At 44.2% G+C, this 24,762-nt stretch overlaps 1 long non-coding RNA gene and 1 pseudogene across 1 annotated transcript in view; both read left to right on the top strand.

The window, feature by feature from the left end:
• The window catches only part of LOC121482009, a 51,836-nt gene extending 46,085 nt beyond the window's left edge, over positions 1 to 5,751 (top strand). Inside the window, exon 5 of the long non-coding RNA XR_005985482.1 lies at positions 4,287 to 5,751. This is a non-coding gene — a long non-coding RNA (uncharacterized LOC121482009). The remainder of the gene's footprint in view (positions 1 to 4,286) is intronic.
• A 15,361-nt stretch (positions 5,752 to 21,112) lies between these two features.
• LOC121481887 lies at positions 21,113 to 22,813 on the top strand (annotated as a pseudogene).
• Positions 22,814 to 24,762: the final 1,949 nt, after the last annotated feature.

Here is a 24,762-nt window from a genome sequence, read left to right as displayed (position 1 = left end):
TAATGATCTATTTAATCCTACTGAGATTCCAGAACTGGAGACATCCACTACTATTGACTTGGGACCTTCAAAAGCTGTGCCAAGTGCTAATAAGCTCTGATCCTTGTCATCACTCAGATCAGACCACTGCCTCATCTGGTTATGTGCTTTTTTCTTTGTGACCTTAGAGTCAACTATGAAATTGGCCCTTTGGCTTGGCTCCCTTAGATACTAGCACCTCCGTGTGTTATCTGGTGACTTAACTAGGTCCCGACTCTGTTTCTAGTCTTTCCCATCAATATACCATTTCAGCACCTACCAGCCTGACTTCTGGTGGCCAGCAGCTGCCTCTTTGCCTGGGGACTTCTTCTGGCTGACAGAAACCACTCTGCTCAAACGTACAGCTGACCGAAAGTGCCAAGGAATTAATAACTGAGAAGCACACATAAGAGTGGTCGACAAATATTCCAGCATCCTTACCTTTTGGGTGGGACCACTCTTCAGAACATGCTCTATACTGCTTTCTAGAGTTCACTGGCATTCGTAAGCTCCGGTTGTCTCTACATCAGTAACTTGCTGGATAAAGTACACCCTATGGGCTGTCTTCTCTTCCCTCTCTCCCTATTTGTGTTTCTCCCCCTCCCTATTTGTGTTTCCTTGGACCCTTTCTGATTAAACTATGGCACTCAAACTCTTGTCTCAGAATTTGTTTCTGGGGAACCAAGACTAAGACGGGAATCTCAAACTTACCAATTCAAGTTAAATCCTAACTCATTTGCCCTTCTATCCTCCACTCATAACTGGCCACACCCAAACTATTTCCATCTCCCCCACCCTACTCTCCAGCCATCTCCCCACTTGGGCAGGCTACGGTACCTAGGAGTACCCTTTAATTATCTTTCCCCCTCAAACCCGATACCCAACCAATCAGCAAGACCCATTGGCTCTACTCTTAAGATAAATTCCGATTTTGACCACTTCTCATCAGCTTTCCTGCCATAACCCTAATCCAAGCTACTGTGCTCTCATACCCAACCTGTTACAACCCCTTACTGCTTCCCTCCTGCCACTCTTCACCCCACAGCCCACTTATACCTGACGGTGTGATCTGCAGAAGTACACATCAATCTCGTTTCACTCCTGCTAAAGCCCTGAAATGGCTCCCATTGCCACCAGAATAGACACAGAACTCCTGGCCCAGAAGCTTCTGCCTCCCTCTCCACTCCTGTCTTCGACCATGTTCTCTTCAGTATACTTTTATTCCTCCTTTCTGTTTTTCTACACACCAAGTGAACTCTTGAATTTGCTCTTTCCTCTAGCGGAAATGTTCATGTTCTTCCTCCAAATATTCACATTCATTGTTGTGGATGCTGTTTCCCACTGCTGAGAAGAGGGATCTTCAGAACTGAAAGACCTGCTGCTCAAGTTGCTCAAAGTTTTGCTGGGCAGATAGCCCAGCAGCCGTCAGTGCCCCTGGGAGTTGCCCCAGTAGGAGAGCTGCCTCTCCTTTTTGGAGTAGTCCATACAGTCCCTCTTGCCCTAGCTTGGGGCCACTCTGAAAGGCCGTCTCCGCTCCAGAGGCCTTATGGGATTGTATCTGCCAATGCTGCTTCCTCTCTCTCCGTTCTGTGGGGGTTGATCCCAAGCACACACTGTGATCATTGCCTTGTGTGCTAATTTCCATCCAGAGTCTGTTTCTTGAGGAACCTGACCAGTAACACTCACCATGGAGCTATCAGCCCAGTTTCACCTGTCACGGGCCTGACCATGCCATCCAAGGTTGTATCTCACCACTGAATGAGTGGAGACAAGCACTCATGAAACATTATGGGATCCATGTGACTGCAGTAAACGTTGAGAGGAGGTGCAATGCAACAGGTGCAGTTAGAGATTACAGAAGGAGGACTTTAGGGGGGCCAGATAAATTAGGGAAGCTTCACAGAGGGCTTGGATTTCCCATGGTCCTGATGAATGCAGGGCTGACATATCAAGATTCTGGTCTCTTCCTTTCTCTCTACCAGCTAGAGATTGGACAAGCATGATTTCAATCCTGTCCTTCAGTAGGGGTGATTGATAGGCCACTTGGATGGCACTGGTCCCTGATTGATCCATTAATCGGTGACCATGAAAAGGGCATCTTGATGGTGACATCACATCTTTCGCTTGCCTGTTAGGGGAACTGATACAAAAGAATGGATGAAAGACTTTTTTTACATGTTAGAATCAAAGTGCTATGATAATGTAAGCAAAGCAGGTTTCTGCATGGGCGACAAACCCAGCTGCCTCTGCCTTCCCCCAGCAAATGCTGTTCAAATGCTAATCCCCAACTCAATTCCTCTCTCAGGCAGCATACTTCCTGGCCACTTCTCTGTAGCATTAATTAGTGCACACTGAGAAATGTAAGCTCATTTCAGCACCAGCCCAGCAACACAATTAAAAGAAGGGCACACCAACTGTGAGAGAACATTTCATGCGATCCGATCCCACTCTACAGATGAACTAGTGGGTTATTTCCTTTCTTTTTCTTCTTCTTCTTTTTTTTTTTTATCAACCATGGATACATACAATAACCAGTGAAGAATATTCATTAGATATCTGGGTTTACAGTAAGAAAGTTATAGTATCGCTCTCTTCCCTTACCATTGACGATTAAAGAGACATTGAGCCATTGTAGATATTTGGCATATTATCTGTTTGGTCTACCTAAGATTACTAAGATCCATGCTCCACGTGAATTTACTAAGCATTATTATATTCTACTGTAGAGGGCTCATTTTCACAGTCTAGCACAGAATGTGCAGAAAACACACAGGGATCCACTCTGGATGTAATGCACATCTTCGGTGCCCCACCCAACCTGAGGGCCCTGACACCAGGGGACTTTCGATGATGTAAGAGCTTGGCTCAGTCAGGTCCTATGTGGACAAGGAAAACTCACGGTGGCACCAAAAATGGCTCACTGGGCATCTGAGAGCATTCCCTCATTTATTCAGTGGTCCGGGCTGCAGAACTGCAGGTTGTCTGCTCAACCTGGACACTTGCTTTAACCAGACAAAAGGATAAGCCTCCATCCCAGCTGCTGGAGCAGCTGCAGCAGGAGGAAGGCCCCCTCACCCCCTGCAGTGGCCCACATGGTGCTCGGCTCAGAAGCACTTCCAGATCATTGCTGGCAGAGCTGACCACCTGGACCACAGGGCCAAGGAGCTCATTATCTCCCATATGTGCTAAAGCAAATGAATTACTAATAATGTGGCTGGATTGCTGCTCTCAAAGTGCTTTCTCCGGCACTCCAAGCCCTAGCACAGTGTAAAAGCACTAAGAACTTTATTTTTCCAAATAACATTTCCTTTCCACAAATTAAAACTACTTAGCATTTGTTCTAGCAGAGACCGTCCAGGCTACCACTAAGAGATGGAGAGGTGGTCCTGCCCTGAGGCCTCGCTTCCCAAACTTGTCAGCCACCTCACCCAGAACGTAAACCCGGAAGAGACAGGTGTCCAGGGGACACTAATCTGTATTTCTCTGATCACTAGGGAGCCTGAGCTTCTCCGTGCATATTCGCATCCCTCTTTTGTTGCGGAGTCAGCCCTACAGTTTTACAAAGAAACAGAATATACCTCTGTTCAACAGGATATCTTCATTTTCTGAAGTATGGATAAAAGGCAAAAACTGAGCTGAAGTTGTTGATGGCATTGGATCATTACGACACACCCGTTTGGTGGCTCGTCACAGAAGTCTTGTTCCAAAGGTTGCATGGATACTGATGAATTCTAATTTGAACAGAAGATAAATTTGTAGAGAGCACTTCCTTCAAGCAAATCTGATCTGGAATATGAAAATCCAGATTCAGAGAGAGATCATCGGGGATGATTATTTGCTTGACAAATGGTTCACCGTAGGGTTCCCTCATGTAGTCAGCCCCTCTCCCCCGCGTGTGTTTAAACTAGAATGCTAGAATGCCCTCTTACAGCACACGGTGTTAATGCCGCTGATACATCTGATACATAAAGGTAGGTTTCCTAAAGTATGCGTTGTTCTTACAAGTGAGGCCCTTGCATTTTTAAAGATGTCTGTTGAGTTGGGAAATGGTACAGGGTGTATTTTCTCTTCGCTTTCAGGCCATAAAGGAAATAGACAAAGGGTGAATGTTCTGTTATTGCTGGGACCAACTGGGGCATGACACAGCCCGCTTCCCAGCACAGCTGGCACCCAGCCCTAGGATTCTCCTGGAAGACAACCAGTGAACACGTGGCTTCCTTGACAGTCCTGGGTAATGATGATCTGATGGGCTTCTCTTCTCACCATAGGTTTTCCACCCCAGCTAACTGCCTGAGGTCCAGACTCACTCCCAGTGTGACATAAGAGGTATAATGGAGAAACAACCCGAACCTGACTTCCAGTTGTAGAAGGGTCCTCCAAGGCCCTCCCTGTATCCACGGACCGGTTTCTCTGTTGTTTTTTTGCCTCCTGTGCTAGTGTCTCAGAAAGCTGCCTCACAGACCTCTCTGCTGGTGCCTCCTTCCCTTGGAGAGTAGCCACTTTATCTTGAAACAGAAAGCCTCAGGTGCTAAGCTGGTCACCGAGACGATTTCAGATGCTGGTACCTAAAATTGGACAGGCTTCCTGTCACCAATGGGAAGGTCCCTGGGCAGCTTTGACCTCTCCTGTATAGACTACATCCCCCTGAAACTAAGCAGCTATGGTTCCCTGGGAGCCAGAGGTATAGTTATTTCCAGAACCTTTCAGATCATGAAATAATAAATTCTTTCATAAGGAAAGTAACATTTAGAATAGGCCCTTCCCCTGATCTTCTAAGAATTTATTTTAAAATGTCCTTTGCTGTGGGCACCTGGGTGGCTCAGTCGGTTAAGTGTCTGCCTTGAGTGTCTGCTTCTCTGTCTCCCTCTACATCCTCCTCTGCCCCGTCCCCGCCTCCTGCTCTCTCACTCCTTGCTCTGTCTCTCTCTTTCTCAAATAAATAAATAAAATCTTTTAAAAAATGTCCCTTTTGGGGGACAAGTTTTTCTATTGCTTGAAAAATGCTTATTAATTCTTTAATCATTTTCTGTATTTTTGTTAATCTTCACATTTAAAATAAAAACTTATTCTTTAATATCCTCGATGAGAAATGTGGGTTCAAATGAATTTTTCTACTTACTGATACTTAATCACACAGATAACCATTGTTATACGAACAATAATTCTGTGGTTTGTTTTGATTTCTTACATATTAAATTTTATACATAAATTAAAACTATTCCATTTCTCTTTGGTTCTGTTGGCTTATGTTTTAGAGCAAATCTCTAAAACATCATTTTGACTATTTGAGTATTATAAAAAGATCAATTTTCAGATAAAGGTAGTTGTCTCTCACTATTCTTTTTATCACTATTCCTTTCATTTTTCCCAAATGAATTTTAGGCTTATTTTATTAAGGTCTGTAAAGTATGCAATTAGAATTTTAATTAGAATAGTGTTAAAACTCTGGTTTAGAATTAGAGAGAACAGCTATATTACCATATTTCCTCTCTCTTTTAAGGAACATGGTATTTTGCTCCAGTGGCAGTAGATTCTCAACTATTTTATATTTTTGCTGGCCTTTATGAAAATTATACTATTTTAATTATAGTTTCTTTTTACATATAGTACTAAAAGTTGAAGATGACTCTCACAACCAGACATTTTGTTGAACTTTTTTAAAAAAGATTTATTTATTTGAAAGAGAGAGTGAGAGAGAGAGAGAGAGAAGATATAAGAGCTCGAGCAGGGAGGAGGGGCAGAAGGAGAGGGAGAAGCAGACCCCCGCTGAGCACAGAGCCCAACTCAGGGCTGGATCCTAGGACTCCTGGATCATGACCTGAGCCAAAGGCAGATGCTTAACCAACGGAGCCACCCAGGCTCCCCCTTAATGAACTTTTAAATAATATTTACTAATGTTTGTGTTTCCTTCTTTGGGTTTATTAAGAATACATTTTTGCCAGTTGAAAATAATATTTTTATTTCTTTTTCTGGAATTTTAAACTCAGGCCCTTCTTACCAGGTCCCAGTGGTATGGAAAACAAAGGCAAAAGAAAAAAAAATTGATTTCCTTACTGCCTACAGCCCTGGAAACAGGCAGAGTGACATTCCTCTAGGAATTCAGCTGCCTGGATATTGACAATTTGCTAAGGGCAACAGATGGTCTTAGCCCGATCCCCCAGGATCCTGTAGGTCTATTTTAACATATAACAATTCCTCTGGAAACTTCCTTTATCTCTACTTCCCAAGATACATGTTGGCAATCATCCCCCAAGCTTTTGACCAACCAATATACATCTGTAGGGTTTCAGGACTAGGGTTTTACTAGACAGTAATAAATGATCCTTTCCCAACCATAGCTAGCCCCCTCAAGGTCCTAGAATCCTTGCTTCTAAAATTCCTGGGAGACTTCCACTCTCCCTAACCCCCTCCCAACTTGAAAGTCTATAATGGGCCACCCTCATGACCCCAGTGCGGCTCTTCCTGCCCATGGGTCCCATTACTGTGCTTTAATAAAGCTACCTTTGTGCACCGAAGACATCTCAAGAATTCTTTCTTGGCTGTGGGCTCTAAACCCCAACAATTTCTACATCACTAGGACTTGAACCACCAGCCATAAGCAGTGGAAAAGACGAAGCCTTATGCTAAGGACTGATTATCTAGAGATAATAGGATCCTGAAGGAAAAAGTGACCAGAAATCAATGGAAGGAAGAATTTCAGGGTGAGGGTATTCGACCCAGGAATTCCACTTCTCATAGTCTCCCATAAAGAAATAATAAAACATATGGCCAAAGCTTGATATGTGAGAATGTTTGGAGTATTATTTATCAAAGTCAAAATTTGGGAAAAACCTAAATGAACTGCAATTAGGAAACTGCTAAATAAATTATGGGCATTCCATGTAATGAAAGCGTTTGTGAGCATTAAAATATAATGGAAGGAGTATTTGACCATTTACCAAAATGGACACAAGTTATTTATTGAAAAGGCAAGATATGAACTATATATAATGCAAGCTACAAATGTAAATATGTATGTGCAGAAGAAAGAATGGAGGGATGTGTTACTTGTGCTTATCTCCAGATTGTGGCATTATGAGTCATTTTCATCCTTCTATTTTCTACAGTGAGCATGTGTTACTTTGTGATTAAAAAGAACACTGCTATGGGCCGAAGGCACAGCCCCCACCCCCACCCCCACCCCCACCCCCACCCCAATTCATGTTACAGCCTCTCAAGGTGACAGATATTTGGAGCCGGAGCCTTTGCCAGAAAATTAGATCAAGAAGGTGGAGTCCTCCTGAATCCGATGAGCACCCTTATAGGAAAGGACATGAGAGAGATGATCTTTTTTCTCTCTGCCATGTAAAGATACATGGAGGGCAGGTGTCTACGAGCCAGGAAGCAGACCCTCGCCAGACACTGGATCTTGGTCCTCCCAGCCTCCAGAACTGTGAGAAATAAATGTTATTGAAACCACTCAGTCTACGTATATTTGTTATAGCAGCCTGAAGGAATTCAGGAAAACACCATATTATTTATTATTAATAGAAAAAGTAGAAGGATGAATGAGGAGACGCAGAAATACTACAGGCCAAGCAGCAAAGAGAAAATAGGCCACAGGATTTGGTCATTAGAGTTAAGTCACCAGTGTTTGGGTTAAGTGTTATGTCCATGGAGGTGAAGGCCCAGTGCCCTTGACTGAAGCAGGCAGTCCTGCACGGTAGCTGAAAACCCAATGGACCTGCTATAGGTATTTCTCTTTTTGGGGTGTGGGGTGGGTGTGGTAGGTTAAAGATGGCTGCAAATTCTTTGCTCCTTTCACCGAGAGGTGGAATTTAGTTCATCACTCCTTGAATCTGAGTTGGCCATGTGAATTCCTTCATCAGTGGAATGCAGTGGAAGTGATGTTCTGGAAACGTCAAGGCTAAGATCATAAGTTGTATTTTCTACCTGGCCTCTTCAAATACTCTCTGTGGGAGCCATGATTGCTGAGTAAGAAATTCAAGAAACCTAGACCACTCTGCTCCAGTCAATGGTCCCAGCTGAGCCAAGCCATCCTTAACCAAAGCAGCATACCTGCAAGAGAAGCTGTCTTGGGCACCCCTCCTCCTGCCCTGGCCCCAGACCAGCCGGCCCAGCAACAACGAAATGACCTCTACAGATGACTCGTGAAATGGAATAATCACCAGCCACGCTCTTCCTAAATTCCTGACCCACATAATTGGGAAATACGATAAAGTGGTTGCTGTTTTAAGCCAGTACATCTTGGACTAGCTTTCTATGCAACAGTAGATAACTGGAACAGTGGGGTATCTATTTTTACATAAGCAGCTCTTTATGTGAGCAGAAAAGTAGCTGGCCTTCCTTTCTCTTTGGGTTTCCTTTTGGCATCCCTAGGATTCACAGAGGCCTCTGGGAGGTAGGTACCTGGGCTCCTTACTGGGAAATTCCAGTAAGAACAATTGTTCTAATTTTCCCTGGCCTCAGCCTCTTAAACCACCCTGAAAAAGATCTCCCAGGAAAACTTCTATGCCTTTCTTCCTCCGTGACCATCTGCTAACTACCTTAATTGAGCTGTGATATTAATCACAGGCATTTGGACCGGGCCCAGAAGATGCTCTGAAGAGGAGGGGCCAAATGAGAATGCAAGAGCGATTTGGGGACTGCATGCCAGGAAGGCGATGGTTCATCGGTGGGGTGGAACGGGTACTCTCATTGTCCCCACTGCTGAGCCCTTCTGTCTGTCTCCTTTCATAGGTATGAGGTGCAGCAGGTCTGGCCCTTGAGCTGTTTGAGCTGGGCTGGACCCCATGATCATCTAATCTTACCCCCTCACTTTACGAAAGAGGAAAGTGGTCTCAGATGTGCGAGGTGTTCTAAACCATGCTATTTGTGGCAGAGAAGTAGCAAAAAGCCCCGGCTCCTGACTCCAGACTGACCTGTGTGTGTGTGTGTGTGTGTGTGTGTGTGCACGCACGCATGTGCACACCTTCACATACCCTTGCATAGTGTCAGGATATGATGACAAAGTAGAGGAGAGGACAGAAAACCTTGATTTTTAGCATGCATTCAGCAGCTTCACTCACCTGTTGGTTTATTAACCCTACTCAACAACAAATGCTGGAAATATCTCCCTCATGAGCACTGATCAATAGGCAGGGACTTATGGGACAAGGGTCAGTAGGGCCTGAGTAGCACTGAATCCAACAGGAAAGGGTGGAAAAGGAGCCCCCCCCCCAAAAAAAACATGGGCAGGGGGAGCACCAGCCCCTGGGCTTCCTGGCCCTGACGCTGATGGCACCTATCTTCTTAAGGCATTTGGAACTGCCACCGCGACACCATGCTTGCTGGGAACATTCTCTCTGAAAAATCTTGCTCTAGGTACGAGCTTTTTGTCAACCATATGTTGTTTGCTCTTTTCAGCTTGGGAGTATGAATGTGCAGTTCTTTGTGTGAACAACAAAAGAATTACATGAGGAAGGATCCAATAGGTGGTATTAACAAAGAGGCTAATTTTCTTAATGAAATCGTTGCAAGGATTCCCTTCTTGAGACTGTATTCCTGGCTTGTTACCTTTACATGGTGTGTCACACACTTTCAGTTTTTGGTCACCTTCATCCCATTACTGAGACGAGACAGAAATTAGCCAACACTTTATCCTCCCAGTCTTCCAAGTTCTCCCTGACATTCTAGATGGAGGGGGAAGAGGTGTTGAATTTTCACCTAGAGCTCTCTATCTCTGACAGGTGTGCGTGTTTATTCAGGATGCTCGGTGTACCCCAGGTTGAGCTCCAAGATGGTTTATGCACACTACTCTTAAAAATGAAATGATTCGGAGCTAATATAGTCACCAAACAAAAATAATATGCGAATGGTCCAGGAACTAGATGAATTCTGCAACCCCCTCCCCCTCCCCCGCGGGCCGTGTACGTGGTTAAATGATAGGTTTGTTCTGTTTGTTCAGACCTGGAGTTTGTTTTGTGGCACTGGCATTTCACTTCATGTTCCAGGCGACATCTGTCTCGTACAAAATCTTGGCCAGTTCCTGCGTTACCTGGGCAAAGGAGACCGTGTCAAGTGCCCTCAGAGGCCCATAAATTAATTCTGAAAACACCAACACAGCTCCCTGGGGCTTCCCGTGGGAATGCGTGATCCTGGAAATAAGTCCATGTGAAAAGAATAAAATAAAGTTTGGAGTTGTGTAAGGCAACGATCTTAGCTAAATTTAATGCTAAAGAAGAGGCGGTTGAAATAAAGGCTCTGAGATTATTCCTGCCTTCCTCGTTTCTTAAGAGTCTCTCAATCGTGCGGAGTAGTTATTTCTTACCAAGCCCCATGAGACTTAACTGTTGGAGTAAGTTGATAAAACCATACTGGCTCAGGGAAGCGATGTTCTCACTAATTATCATTTCATACCAGCACCTACCTGCCCCTGTGGGCTAAGTAGACCCTGCTTGATCCCACAAACAAAGCAACTTGATCACCATCTAGGCAGAAGTCAACATTGTCAAAACAACAAGTTAAAACATCTAATGTAAGAATTCTCTAGGCTAGAAAATATACAGTTGGCAGCTCCTTCTGGGGAAAAAAACGTGGTATGACATTTGTGCGACTATTTTAAAATGTAGTCAGGGATTTCAGAACCCAACATTTGGGAACAGTAACTGGGTCTTGAAAATGCTCTCTGCAGTGATAGGAACCTAGCTAGGGACCTGAGGGGCCCTGGGGCCCAGACCAAACCAGATTAGGGCGCTGTGCAGAGCCGAGACATGCCCACGGCCGTCTCCCAATTATGATAGCGTTGGCATCAGAGTGCTGGTCTAAAGGCAGGTGCCTATAATATTCAGCATGATTGGCCCGGAGGGGGACTCTGGACAGAACTCAAACCTACTGGTGGGTGTGGTCAGTATAGGCTAGAGGTGGGTGACAAGCAGAGGGAAACTGGGAAATGTTTCAAAATGAGCTCTGTGAAAAAATATATGTTTACCTGATAAATTTTGCTGATATAAAGAATAGGTAGCACACAGTTTATAAACAATACTAATATATATAATACTCCTTATTAGCAATTCCATATAGCCATTTGATGCTTACCGAAAGTATTCGTGTTTTTGTCAAATTCTCATATCCATGGTTGACCTCTGGGTATAAATCAGCCATCACTGGTAAGTGGAGTTGCATCCCAAATCAGAATTCTTCCAATAAGTTTGTTGTCATTAATTCTTTTTTTTCTTTAAGATATTATTTATTTATTCATGAGAGACAGAGAGAGGCAGAGACGCAGGCAGAAGGAGAAGCAGGTGCCTTGTGCGGAGCCCTCTGTGGGACTCGGTCCCAGGATCCCGTGGTCATGACCTGAGCCAAAGGCAGACGCTCAGTCACTGAGCCACCCGGGTGTCCCTGTTCTCATTAATTCTGATAGGTGATCTACTGTTAAGCTTTCTCTCAGCCTTGTAACATTGTATTAATTACAGTAAAACCCCCTCAGCTTCACTACAATGTCACTGTCATTTGGTATTTTAGGTATTGAAATCTGAAAAGTAATTGTATGTCACACTGGCAAAAAGTCACAATACCACCTGAAGGTTACTATAAAATTTTCTGTCAATGGTTTCTTCATATAATTTTTTTCATATCATTTTATTTTATTTTTTAATAATAAATTTATTTTTTATTGGTGTTCAATTTGCCAACATGCAGAATAACACCCAGTGCTCATTCCGTCAAGTGCCCCCCTCAGTGCCCGCCACCCAGTCACCCCCCCACCCTCCTCCCCTTCCACCACCCCTAGTTTGTTTCCCAGAGTTAGGAGTCTTCCATGTTCTGTCATATCAGTTTAGAAATAAAATAGTTTTAAGCTAAAACGCTCACCATATTTTTCAGTTTATACTTCTACATCAGTGCAAATTGGGACTTCATTCATTCATTATAGCATGAGTGACTCCTCTGCTGAATCAGGTAAGAGTTTTCAATACCAGAAGAATATTTCCTTAATATTTTTGTGCTATCCATAATGTAATAGCTACAGACAGCACGTACCTATTTATTTTTTTAAAGATTTTATTTATTTATTTGACAAAGAGAGCACAATCAGGGGAGCAGCAGAGGGATAAGGAGAGCAGATTCTTTATCGAGCAGGGAGCCTGATGCAGAGCTCAATCCTAGGACCCTGAGATCATGACCTGAGCTGAAGGCAGATACTTAACCAACTGAGCCACCCAGAAACCCCAAGGAAGCACTTTTAAATGTAATCCTCAGTTATTAACATTTTCTCTATCTAGACTTTCATAAATCTAGACAATGGGCAAGACAATAAATCAAGTCCCAATTTACAGCATTGACCACTGCCTTTAGTGTAAGCACTTCCACCTTAGCCTACTTCGAGCTGCCAGTGTCACATTGCTGAACTTTGAGTTGAAAAGGGTTGGGCAGTAGCATGCCATTATATGTTATTGCCATCATACAGACTCAACACATATAAATAAGAAAAAAATGTAGTAAGATAACCAAGTGGTAGGTTTTGGGTCTTTATCACCTTTGTTTTTAATGGTATTTGGTGGTATTTATATAACTTAATTCTTTACTAATAACTATATTTAACAATTGGCTCTCAGAATTCCTGAGCATTTAGTCACCAGCTCTCACAAGCTGGTAAAAGCCGGTTCTAATGCACCACTGATGGGTGGAGAAGAGAAAGGAGGGAAGTACCAGGAGACCACTGTATGGTCCCCCGTATCCCTGAGCATTAGATTCTGAATCTGTTTGGAAATGGAGGTGACTCAAGATGTGACATGGAAACACCACTCTTGGGGATGTCAGTGGGTGTTAATTCCAATGGAATGTTTGGGTTCATCATGCCTTTGCTTGACTGGCTTGAAGCAGAAGTGGTTGCTCTAAGGCTGTCAGTAGGTTACACTGAGAGTAACTATAGCAAAGGCCAAGGCAAGAGAAATTAGGCAGAGCCTAAGAAGAAGAAATGTCAAGAAGAAATGCCTGTAGCACTTGCCTCTGCTCTGTACCTCTAAGCTTGCCCAACAGACTCATGTACATGCTGCTCACCTGCCGGCTCATAAAAAGTCTCTGAAGATATCCAGGGGCATTAGAGTATCTGCAGAACCCTTCTAAACCTTTCTTGTGTGCTCCCAGCTCCCCTTTCACAACCTCACTCAGGCCTGCTGAACTTGGCATTCAGCCTCCGAAGCCCCAACTCTTAGAGCCATCTCAAAGTTCTGGATTGAAAAGCACTTTTATAATTATATTTGTTGGTGGCCAGGCTGCAGGGACATTTGCATCTTACAAACTGTTGGCAGGAATGTATATTAGTACAACTTTTCTAGAATCCAACTTGGTAATACCTGTTGAGTCTTAAAAATGTCCATAGTCTTTGACTCTATTCCCACCTCTAGGAGTACACATTACAGAAATATTCAGAACAGTAACTAAGGAAGTGATGGACATACTAATTAGTGTGAATGTGATGATAATTTCACAATGTAGACATATGTCTAAACATCACGTAGTATACCTTAAATATAAATCATTTTTATTTGTTAAAAATTTTACAAATGGGCACCTGGGTGGCTCAGTTAAGCATCTGCCTTCAGTACAGGTCATGGTCTCAGGGTCCCAGGATAGAGCCCCTCATAGGGCTTCCTGCTCAACGGGGAACCTACTTCTCCTTCTCCCTCTGTTGCTCCCCCTGGTTGTGCCTGGGGAGGCAGCTTCTGCTTCTCCCTCTTCCTCTTCCCATCCATGCTTCCTTACTCATTCTCTCTCTCTCAAGTAAAAAAAAAAAAATTAATATTCAGAGATTTTGCAAAGGTATTTATGATAAGGATATGCATATTTGCTGTAGCAAATAATTAGGAACAACCTAAATGCCCAATAATAGTTTTAATTAAATTAATTATATATCCATACTAGAAGATGTTATCCTGTCACTGAATATCATGCTTTTAAATAATATTTTAAAACGTAGGAAGTGATGATGAAATAATAAACAGTGAAAAAAGCAGGAAACAAAATTATGCATACAATATGATCGCAACCGTATTAAAAATTTACACAAATAGGGGCACCAGTCTGGCTCAGTCTGTAGAGCATGTGACTCTTGTTCTTGGGGTCATGAGTTCAAGCTCCATGCTGGGTGTAGGGCTTACTTAATTAAAAAAAAAAAAACTTCACAATATATATGAGAAAATTACAAATGGTTATCTATATATCTTTTTTCCTTTTCATAAATTTTGTGACTTTTGATATTATTTTAAAATAATTCCCAGGCAGCCCGGTGGCTCAGTGGTTTAGTGCTGCCTTCGGCCCAGAGTATGATCCTGGAGACCTCGGATCGAGTCCCATGTCGGGCTCCTTGCATGGAGCCTGCTTCTCCCTCTGCCTGTGTCTCTGCCTCTCTCTCTCTCTGTTTCTCATGAATAAATAAATAAATTCTTTTAAAAAATAAATAAAATAAAATAAGTCCCTAAATTTTTCAATCTTTCTACAATTACATGTATCATTTTTAATATCAGAAAAAATGTTAATGCTAATTTTAAAGGATGTTGGTTTGCTACAATCTGTAGCTCTGTAACTCATCATTCTGAACATACAGTTTGCAAATCTAGGTTTTAAAAGCATTTTTTCAAAGAAATGCTCCTCTAATTTTATAAGAAGTGGTAAATGATAAGATTTAGTTTACTGAAATTTAAGTCAAATTTATAAGGTAAACAAGGAATTTTAATGACCGTAAAAGAAGAGGTTGATGGGAAACAGTAAAAATTACAATATAAGTTTATATTTGGAGTCCCATGAAGATTGTATAAAGGAGCCTTTGAAACTAAAAGAAAGAGATTCAGGGCAGAGGAGAAAATTGTTCCTCTAGTGGCCCCCCCTCACCATTCAGCAGCTGTTTGGATAATGTTGAAGGATTTTCTCTGTGACACCAAAGTCCCCATCCAGGACACTTACAACACTTACCAAATGACATTAGGAAACAAGGTTCAGTGTCTTAAGAATAATAGCATTTTAATTCTTAATGACATTTTCTGCTGCTACAATTGATATTTATTTAATTAGTCTAAAAACAAAAATAACACTCTGCTAAGGGCTGTGAGAAGCAGAGAAAGGATTTTAGCAAAATAAAAGCAAAAGACCTATCATGTAACCTTCACAATTCCTGATTTTCCTCCTCACTCTGCTGCTCTTGCCCTATTACCCACTCGCATCCTGATTGCAGCCCAACACACTCTTCTGACTGCCTTTGGCTCTCAGATTTTTCCCCACTCTATTTCAAGCTTGATTATAACCTGTCTCCTACTGTTCCCTTTAGAAAATGTTTTTATCTTAATGCATATGTCAGCTCCTCAAAAGATGGCGTTTCACTATTTACTTGTAACCCCCTGGGTGCTTGAGCCAGAATTGAGCAGAGTTTGCACTAGAAAATCTTGTGGGCTTGAATTGATTTGACTTTTCTTCAAAGGCTGACGTAGGATTATACATGTCCCTGTGGACTTATGTGATATTGGTAGTATTCTGGGGACTCAAAGGATCTGTCAAAAGGACCAGACCCATCTATTGTAACTCAGTACTTTTTTTAATTAAATTCAGACTATTTGCAACTGGAACAAAGACCCTTATAAGTCACATCTCTAGTAATTGACTCTTAGGGTTTATTTTTTCCCATTCAGAAAGCTCCCTCCATGCTCCCAAAAGAAGGGGAAAAGGGAAAAAGTAAATGAATATAATTCCAATTCCCCATTCCCTCAGCCACCAAATGCAGGGAAAAAAAATTCTGGGCAGGATATAAATGGTGTTTACCTCCAAGGGAGCAAGAAAAGAGGCAGAGGTGAGGGTGGAGGAGCTCCCATTGATCTGTGATGTTTGAAACAAATAAGGCTAAATGTTAACAAGCATTAAGCCTGGGCCCTGGGTACAAGGATGCCCTGCCATGTAAATTCCTGTGCTTTCAATTATGAACAAAAGAAAGAAAAGGTGCTAATACTTACATGTTGATTGGTCAGAGAACTAGGGTCTGAGCCCTGCATCTTGCATGGAAACCATGTCAGCAGGTGGGAATCTACACTTTTCTGAGCTCAAGGGGACCTTAAATTATATATAGATCCAGGATAAATGAAAATCCTGAGAAAGTGTTGTAGTAACCAGTGGGGGTATGTATGTGCTGGGCCTGGCTGGATCTTCCCAGTAGGTGGTGGCAAATGTGAACAGAGAACGTGAAAAGTACTTGATTCATTAAAGAGGCAATTCTTGAGGAAAAGCATTAGAAAGGAGTTTAGGAAATTCAGCATAAAAAAAATGGGCAGTAGAAAAACATATTCCAATGGAGAAAGAAGATAAGCAAGAAGCTACAAATTACAAGCTAAAAAACCAGTATAGGGAGGGCTCTTTCCCACCATAGGGTTCTGAATGTTGAAAAGAAGTGGTCTAAAGGAGGCTGAGCATTCTCAATCTCCAACAAGCAGAGATATTTCTGTTATTATTATTATTCCCTGGAATAATGTCAGTGTCCCCCTGAAAGACATGAAAGTGAAACCTGTCCAGTGGAGACACATCTTCTCCAATTTGAGTGGAAGTGGTATTAAGAGTCAGCCGGGTACTGAACCACTTAAGACATGGAATGAATGATACTTAGGAGCAATCTGGTGTTGATGTTCTTGGCAGAAAACCAAAGGGCTTCTTCTAGTTGTTAGCTGCTTCTTTGGGTGGGTCTATGGGCAGTAAGTGGCGGTCTGCATAGATGGTGGAAGAGAGGATTGGATCTCTGGGATCAGACATTAATGCCCTGACAAAGGGGTCTTGGAATCTCATGAATTCTAGAAAAGATTGTGTTTGCCAGCACAAGCTGGTCTGTTCAAAAAAAAATTTTTTTTTCCTGTGGCAACAGAAGCAGGCTTATTGAAGAAAAATCACTGTGTCCCAAACATAATAGGAACTACTATTTACAGCACTTTCAAGGGGCCAGGCCCACACAATCTCCATGGATTTGATTTTACTTGATTCTCACATCAACCCTTTGGGTAGGAACTATGATAACTCTAGACTTAAAGATGAGAAAGCTGAATCAGAGAGAAGTTAAGGAGTGTCCTCAAAAAAAAAAAAAAAAAAAAAAGGAATGTCCTCAAGGCCACACAGCTGATAAGTGACAAATCCAGGTCTTGAATCCAGGTCCCTCAGACCCATACCTCCACTCTGATTGCTGATGTGACACTAAAAGACACCCCAGAGGGATACGAATTCTTAGTTATTCCAAAATTTAGTAATTTAAAATTCAGGTTGTTTTGACGACTGCTTACCCTTATAAATAATGTTGTGTCATCCTTTATACCTCCTTCCTCAAGAACTATGGTTTTATTACGTATTAGTATTATTACGTATTGTGCTTTAGTTTCCCAGGGCTGCCATAACAAACCTATTGGCTTCAAACATCTGAAATGTGTCCTCTCTCAGTGACAGAGGCTGGAAGCTTCAAATCAAAGTGCCAGCAGAGCCCACTCCCTCTGAAGGTTTTAGGAAGAATCCTTTCTTGCTTCTTGCAGCTTCTCATGGTTGCCAGCAACCATGGCCTTCCTTGGATTATAACCATAGTACTCTGGTCTCTGCCTCCATTGTCACATGACTTTCTTCCTTGTGTGTCTGTGTCTCTTTCTGGGTCTCCAGATCTCTTTCTCTCTCCCTACAAGGACACCAGCCATTGGATTTAGGGCCCACCTAATCCGGCATGACCTTGCCTTAACCTGATTACATCTACAAATGTCCTTTTTCTTTTTTTTTTTTTTAAGATTTTATTTATTTATTCATGAGAGACACAGAGAGAGAGAGGCAGAGACACATGCAGAGGGAGAAACAGGCTCCATGCTCGATCCCAGGACCCCAGGATCATGCCCTGGGTCGAAGGCAGGCGCTAAACCACTGAGCCACCCAAGGATCCCAAATGTCCTGTTTCTAAATAAGGTTACACTCTGAGGTTGAAGATGAATGTGAATCAGGGTGGGGGTGGGGGTGGGGAGGCACACTCTTCAACCCAGTACGTGATCCAAGAGGTTTACCAGCTGATGGGTCAGTGCCACAGCCATGGACAACTATGTTTTGGAACATTCTGTGATCTCAAGGGTGAAGTTACAGGTCAAAGTGGCCTTCAGAGCTCCAATCAACAAACAGTAGCCCCTGGGAACCTCTGAAAGTGGTAGGTCATGGACAAGAATGGACTCTATTCTATGTTTGCTTCCAAAAAGTTCCTGGACTCTCTTCTAGCACTAAGGCCTTCAATCTAGCAACATATATTACTGCTTCTCCATAAGTTTATGTACCAAGAATGCTTTCTGAGGGATGATAATTTGATCCCAGCAATGCAAACCATCACCTTCCATGCAAATGAAGGACACAGGAGTTTGAAATACACAACTTCTTCCCACCTGAGACCACTCTAGTGCCTCATCAGCTAGAAAGGGTACCATCTAAGGAGAACCTGGGTGGCTCAGTCACTTAAGCATCCCACTCTTGATTTCATCTCAGGTCATGAGCTCAGGGTCGTGAGAAATAACCCCCCCGAGTCAGGTTCTACACTGGGCGTGGAGGCTGCTTAAGATTCTCTTTCCCTCTGCCTCTGTCCCTCCAGTCCTCCCCCACCCCCCTTCTTTAAAAAAAGGGCACCATCCAGAGGATCAGGCCTGGAATAAGGCACTGCATCCTTCCCCTAACCATTCAGCATTGCACTGGAGGAGGGACCTTGGCAAGAGATGAATGCTGTCTCCCAATCAAATTTCTCTTGCATGGGGTTCCTGGGTGACTCAGTCAGTTAAGCATCTGCCTTCGGCTCACGTTGTGACCCTGGGGTCATGGGATTGAGTTCCACATCAGGCTTCCTGCTCACGGGAATCCTGCTTCTCCCTCAGCCTCCCCTCTCCCCTCTGCTCATGCTCTCTCTTGTGATTTCTCTCAAATGAACAAATAAAATCTTTAAAAACAAACAAACAAACAAAAACCCACCAAATTTCTCTTGCAGGAAATCCATCCCTCAAAAGAAGAATAAGACATGACCCTGGGGATTGGTGGGAATGCACTAATTCACCCTCTGCCTCCTTTCCTCTGTTATTTCTGACCTTAACTCCTCCCAGTGGGAACACTCATGTCCCTGACTTGGAGGCTTAGATCTGCCCCAGCTTCTTAACCAGCTGTGGCCAGAAAGAAATCCTATCAGGTGCTTCAGTCACACCTGAAAGGGCTGAGTTTGAATTCGTCCCTAAAGCCTGAAATCCTGTTGACACCACCCAGTGCTCTTAAGCAAGGAACTGGGCTGAGCCCAGGGGGGCTCCCCACCCCCTTCAGGGCTGACTCCCCATGCATCTGGGATTGAGCCCCCTTCCTCTCTCGCAGCACTTCCAGCAGCCCTGCCCAGTGCCCCGAGCCCCCTCTGGACCCTACTTCCTGTCTCCCTCACTGCAGCGTGGAGCCCGAGCTCTTGCCAAGCCCTGTTCTGCTGGATTTACACGTGGGCCAGCTGCCTGGTGTTCCTGCTCCGCCCACTGCATGGGAACTTCTGACAACGAGAACCATCCCTGGTGCTCCAGGGTCCTGTACTCTCTGCTTGGTTCATCCTGTTGCCCTTGCCCGCACCGCTTTCTCTACCTTGCAAGGGTCCACCAGCACCAGGTCGCAGCGATGGGGTGTAGGACCCCGTCTTTGCCATCAGCCCTGTGTCGCTGTGATTCCAAGAGGCCTCCTATCCCAGCATGGCAGATATGGAATCCTGAGGGCACATCACTACCTCCGGGGACTGGCTGGAGGGGTCTGGCATTGAGCAAGGCATGGGTCCCGAGGAACTACTGATGGTGTCTTCCCCCCACCCTGCTGGGCTAAGCTCCCACCCTCTGCTTGTGAGTCTTCCTTGGATCTCCCTGGGACATATTATAGTCTCATCCTGCCTCACCTCTTTCAGGGATGGCCCAGCCTCACCTGAGAACAATCTTGCTACCAAACCCTTAGTCTTGACGCAGAGCCTGAAAGACCCCAAAGGAACTCGAGGTTGGAGCATCTAATCCTGAAGGTTGATTTTTTTTTTCCTTTTTGCTTACTATATCTTAAATTTCCTTCCATGTCTGTACATGCACTGAGTGCCAGGCCCTGGGCAAAGCGTGGCGATACAGCCCCTTGGAGTTCACAACAGCCCCTTGGAGGTATAACAGTTGCTCAACCTTTGGTTCTTTACCTACTGCCCTGTGGTTGGGGATGTTGGCCATTTTCAAGGTTACAAACTCCCCTACAATTCACATTCTTATACATATATCTTTGCACAAGTGTGCAAAGAATTCCTAAAGCTGAATTGCCGGATCAAAGGGAATGCATTTTCAAACTTCTTTTTAAGAAGATTTTATTTATTTATTCATGAGAGACACAGAGAGAGAAGCAGGCTCCATGCAGGGAGCCCGGTGTGGGACTGGATCCTGGACCCTGGGATCACGCCCTGAGCCGAAGGCAGACGCTCAACTGCTGAGCCACCCGGTGCCCCTGCATTCTCAAAGTTTTAAAATCAACTTTGTTGAGATGTAATTTATATACAGTAAGTTGACCTATTTAAAACGTTTAATGAGTTTTAACAAATTATGTATGTATGTGTACATATACACACACCTGTGAAAATCGATATCTGTGAAACCACTTTCATAATTAATATAAGGGATATTTCCTTCATCACAAATCCCCCTTTTTTTCTGTTTGCAATCTGTGCCTCCATCCGCTGTCTGCTCCCGGCAAGCACTGATCTGCATTCTGTTACTATAGATTGGCCTACATTTTCTAGATTTTTTTTTTTCAAAAGTGGAATTATACAGTAGGTACTCTGGTATTTGGGATTCTTTGAGATTTATCCATGTTGTTGTACGTAATAGCAATTCCTTTTTATTGATGAGTAGTATTCTGGTGGTTGGAAAGGATGGAGGGACATGCCGTGATTGTTTACATATTTATCTGTTGAGAGATGTTTGGCTTGTTTCCAGTTTTGAGCTGTAATGAGTAAAGCTGCTATGAATATTTTTGTGCATGGTATTGTGGGGACACATGCATTCGTGTTCCTGGGGTGCCTAGGAGGGTAAGGTTGGGTCATATGATGGAAATGTTTAACTGTGGAAGAAAACAGCTACTTCTCAAGGCGGTTGTACCATTTTCTGGTTCCTACCAGCAGTGTATTGGTAAACTTCTGATACTTATTACCAAGTTCTTCTCCAGGGTAACTATACCAACACCCTCCAACAGTGAATAAGAGGGTCTATTTCCTACCCAACATTGTTGATAATCTTTTCCATCATTTCCAATCTGATCATTACACATTATGATTCATTGTTTGGAAACGCATGAAATAATTCTTTGAGAATTCCAGCCTCTCTCTGTACACGTACTTGACATTGCATTTTGCCCTCTTTGGATTATTTTCATATCTTTTGTCCATTTTTCAAATGCGTCATTCATGCTTCTCTCAGAGCTTTTTTTTCTTTTCCATTAGGACTATTACTAATATTATTTATATTTAGATCTTTGATCTGGCTGGAAGATGTTCTAAAATAAGGAATGAGGAAGCGAGCTGTCCGCCGGCCGATCGGGGTTCTCCGGTCTCGCCACCCCCGCCGCAGCCTTGTGGTTCTTCCCGGAGCTTTACTTCAACGTGGACAATGGTACTTGGAGGGGCTGGTGCGCGGCCTGAAGGCCGGGGTGCTCAGCCAGGCGGACTACCTCAACCTCGTGCAGTGCGGGACACTCGAGGACCTGAAGCTGCACCTGCAGAGTACAGACTAGGCAACTTCCTGGCCAATGAGGCATCGCCGCTGACGGTGTCAGTTATTGATGACCGGCTTAAGGAGAAGATGGTGTGGAGTTCCGCCACACGAGGAACCATGCCTAGGAGCCACTCGCCAGCTTCCTGGACTTCATCACTTACAGCTACATGATCGACAGTGTCACCCTGCTCATCACGGGCACGCTGCACCAGCGCTCCATCGCCGAGCCTGTGCCCAAGTGCCACCCACTAGGCAGCTTTGAGCAGATGGAAGCTGTGAACATCGCGCAGACACCTGCCGAGCTCTACAGTGCCATTCTGGTGGACACGCCCCTGGCGGCCTTTTTCCAGGACTGCATTTCAGAGCAGGACCTTGATGAGATGAACATCGAGATCATTCGCAACACACTCTACAAGGCCTACCTGGAGTCTTTCTACAAGTTCTGCACCCTACTGGGCGGGACCACGGCCGATGCCATGTGCCCCATCCTGGAGTTTGAAGCTGACCGACGAGCCTTCATCATCACCATCAACTCGTTCGACACAGAGCTGTCCAAGGAGGACCGTGCCAAGCTCTTTCCGCACTGCGGAAGGCTCTACCCAGAAGGTCTGGCCCAGCTGGCCCGGCCGATGACTATGAGCAGGTGAAGAACGTGGCCGACTACTACCCGGAATATAAGCTGCTTTTCGAGGGTGCAGGCAGCAATCCTGGAGACAAGACCCTGGAGGACCGATTCTTCGAGCATGAGGTGAAACTGAACAAGCTGGCCTTCCTGAACCAGTTCCACTTTGGTATCTTCTACGCCTTCGTGAAGCTCAAGGAGCAAGAGTGTCGCAACATTGTATGGATCGCCCAGTGCATTGCCCAGCGTCACCGCGCCAAGATCCACAACTACATCCCCATCTTCTAGCGCTCTGGCCCAAGGCTCCCCACAAGTGTGTGTCTGCGTGTGCTGTGACAAAGCCCATGGTTCACATGCCTGCCCCGGGGGGTAGCACATTGTTCCAGTGACTACTGGTTTCCCTGACCCTCTCTGAGATGGCTCTTGGCCTGAAAAGGGGCTGGGCACCTGCTCCCCCTACCAAGGATGGACCAACCCCCTCTCCCCCAAAAGGAGGCCCCCTCAGCCCTCTGTTTACAGCCACTGACATGTCTAAGAAGCATGTGGTCATTTTATGTCCTTCCCTGAGAACCCCTTGGGCAGCGTGAGCCTCCTCTTCCGTCTGTGGGTGGCCCCCAGAGCTGTGGCCCAGGGGAAGGAGAGTGTGTGTCCTGGAGGCATAGGGGAAATAGCTCTACAACCCCATCCCTCAGCTGTGCCCTCTAAGACAATAAATTGCCCTCTCAAAGCCAAAAAAATAAAAAATAAAAAAATAAAATAAAATAAAATAAGGAATGAGGGGGTGGATCTATTGGAAGGGTTGTGAGATGGGCCTGAGGTCTGGTCCTGCCAGAGAATAGTCACATCTCTAAGGCCTGGAAGTTGATCTTTCATTTACCTTGTCTTGCAGTGAACAATCCGGAAAGTCCAGGAGCCATTTTGAACAAGTTACTTAGACTTGATGAACTCTAGGCACAGACTCAGAATTTCCAGGACAGTTAGCAGAACTCAGCAGGCGGGGCATAAGGACTCCCCAAGAACAAGAGGGTACGTGCTTCTTTCACCAGGACAGAGGTGTCCTAGGTATCTGTGGGTTCTCATGGGGAGCATGGGGGCCGGAAAGGCATCCACCTGGGACCATGATGCCCTAAATGCCACATGGTATGGCTCTGATGTCTTTAGATACATTTCAGTATCACTGCCATCAAAGAAAGTTTATATACCCTTGGCTACATTTGTTGGCATCTTCCCATCAAGCACCTCCTGCTCCTTGTTGGGGTGAGGCCTGCTGAATTTTTTTCCCAAATGGCTGGTCAATTGTCCACGTATGCTACCCATTAAGTCATGCATCTTTCCCTCCTGACACTGGTTCTCATTTTGCAAGCTCTGTTCCATTGTCCTGTTTATTACTGTGATACCTCTTTCTATTTTTTTTTTTTTACATTAGTTTGCTTTCTCAGATATTATCATTGCTGGTAGGACAAGTCCCTTCCATTACCTTTCTTTCAGAAAATTACTGAACATCCTGCTGGTGCACATTTGTTCTTCCAGATGTACCCTATCATAGGACCGATTCTTGGAGAACCTTTCCTGATAGAATGCTCATGAAACATCTATACTTAGTTAGTAATAAACCCATAAGCACTTGGCCACAGAGGATTTTTTGGTCATTGCTGCCATGCCAGGCTTGGGTGAAAACCATGCTGTCAAGAGGGTCAGTGCTGTCAGGAGAGTCAGGCCTGGCACCCGGCTTCAAGAGGGGAGGGACACTTGGTAGAAGGGGATTAAATTCAGAGAAATCCTCGATGGCTAGGAAGAACAGAATCACTGTGGTCAAAGTCCTAGGAGCCAGCAGCAGAATCAGGAAGCTAAATTTACAGAAGCACACAGGGTTCTGAGCATGCGATGTGGGCACCAAGGTGTCACAAAGTCTAAGACACAGGTTTGATTTTCCCTTTTTAAAGGCTAATTCTCAAAATGTAGTCTGTGTAAAAGACATTCAGGCAGCAGCAACAGAATGAAATTTTGTACTTATATTGAAGCCAAAACTTCAGTTCATAAATAGGCTGTGTTTATGCTGGGTTATGATCCTTTACAACATGCTGTGGGTCCATCTTATTTCCCCATAAAACAGGTTTTTAAAAAAGATTTATCTATTTTGAGGGGCACCTGGGTGGCTCAGTGAGTTAAGCATCTGCCTTTGGCTCAGGTCATGATCCCAGGGCCCTGGGATGGAGCTCCACATAGGGCCTAGTGGGGTGCCTGCTTCTCCCTCTCCCTCTGTAGCTCCCCCCTGCTTGTGCTCTCTGTCAAATAAATAAATAGAAGTCTTTTAAAATAAATTTTATTTATGGATGCCTGGGTGGCTCAGTGGTTGAGCATCTG

Source organism: Vulpes lagopus, chromosome 24 (assembly GCF_018345385.1).
Source record: "Vulpes lagopus strain Blue_001 chromosome 24, ASM1834538v1, whole genome shotgun sequence".
Taxonomy (NCBI): domain Eukaryota; kingdom Metazoa; phylum Chordata; class Mammalia; order Carnivora; family Canidae; genus Vulpes; species Vulpes lagopus.
This window is presented reverse-complemented; position numbering and strand designations above follow the sequence as displayed.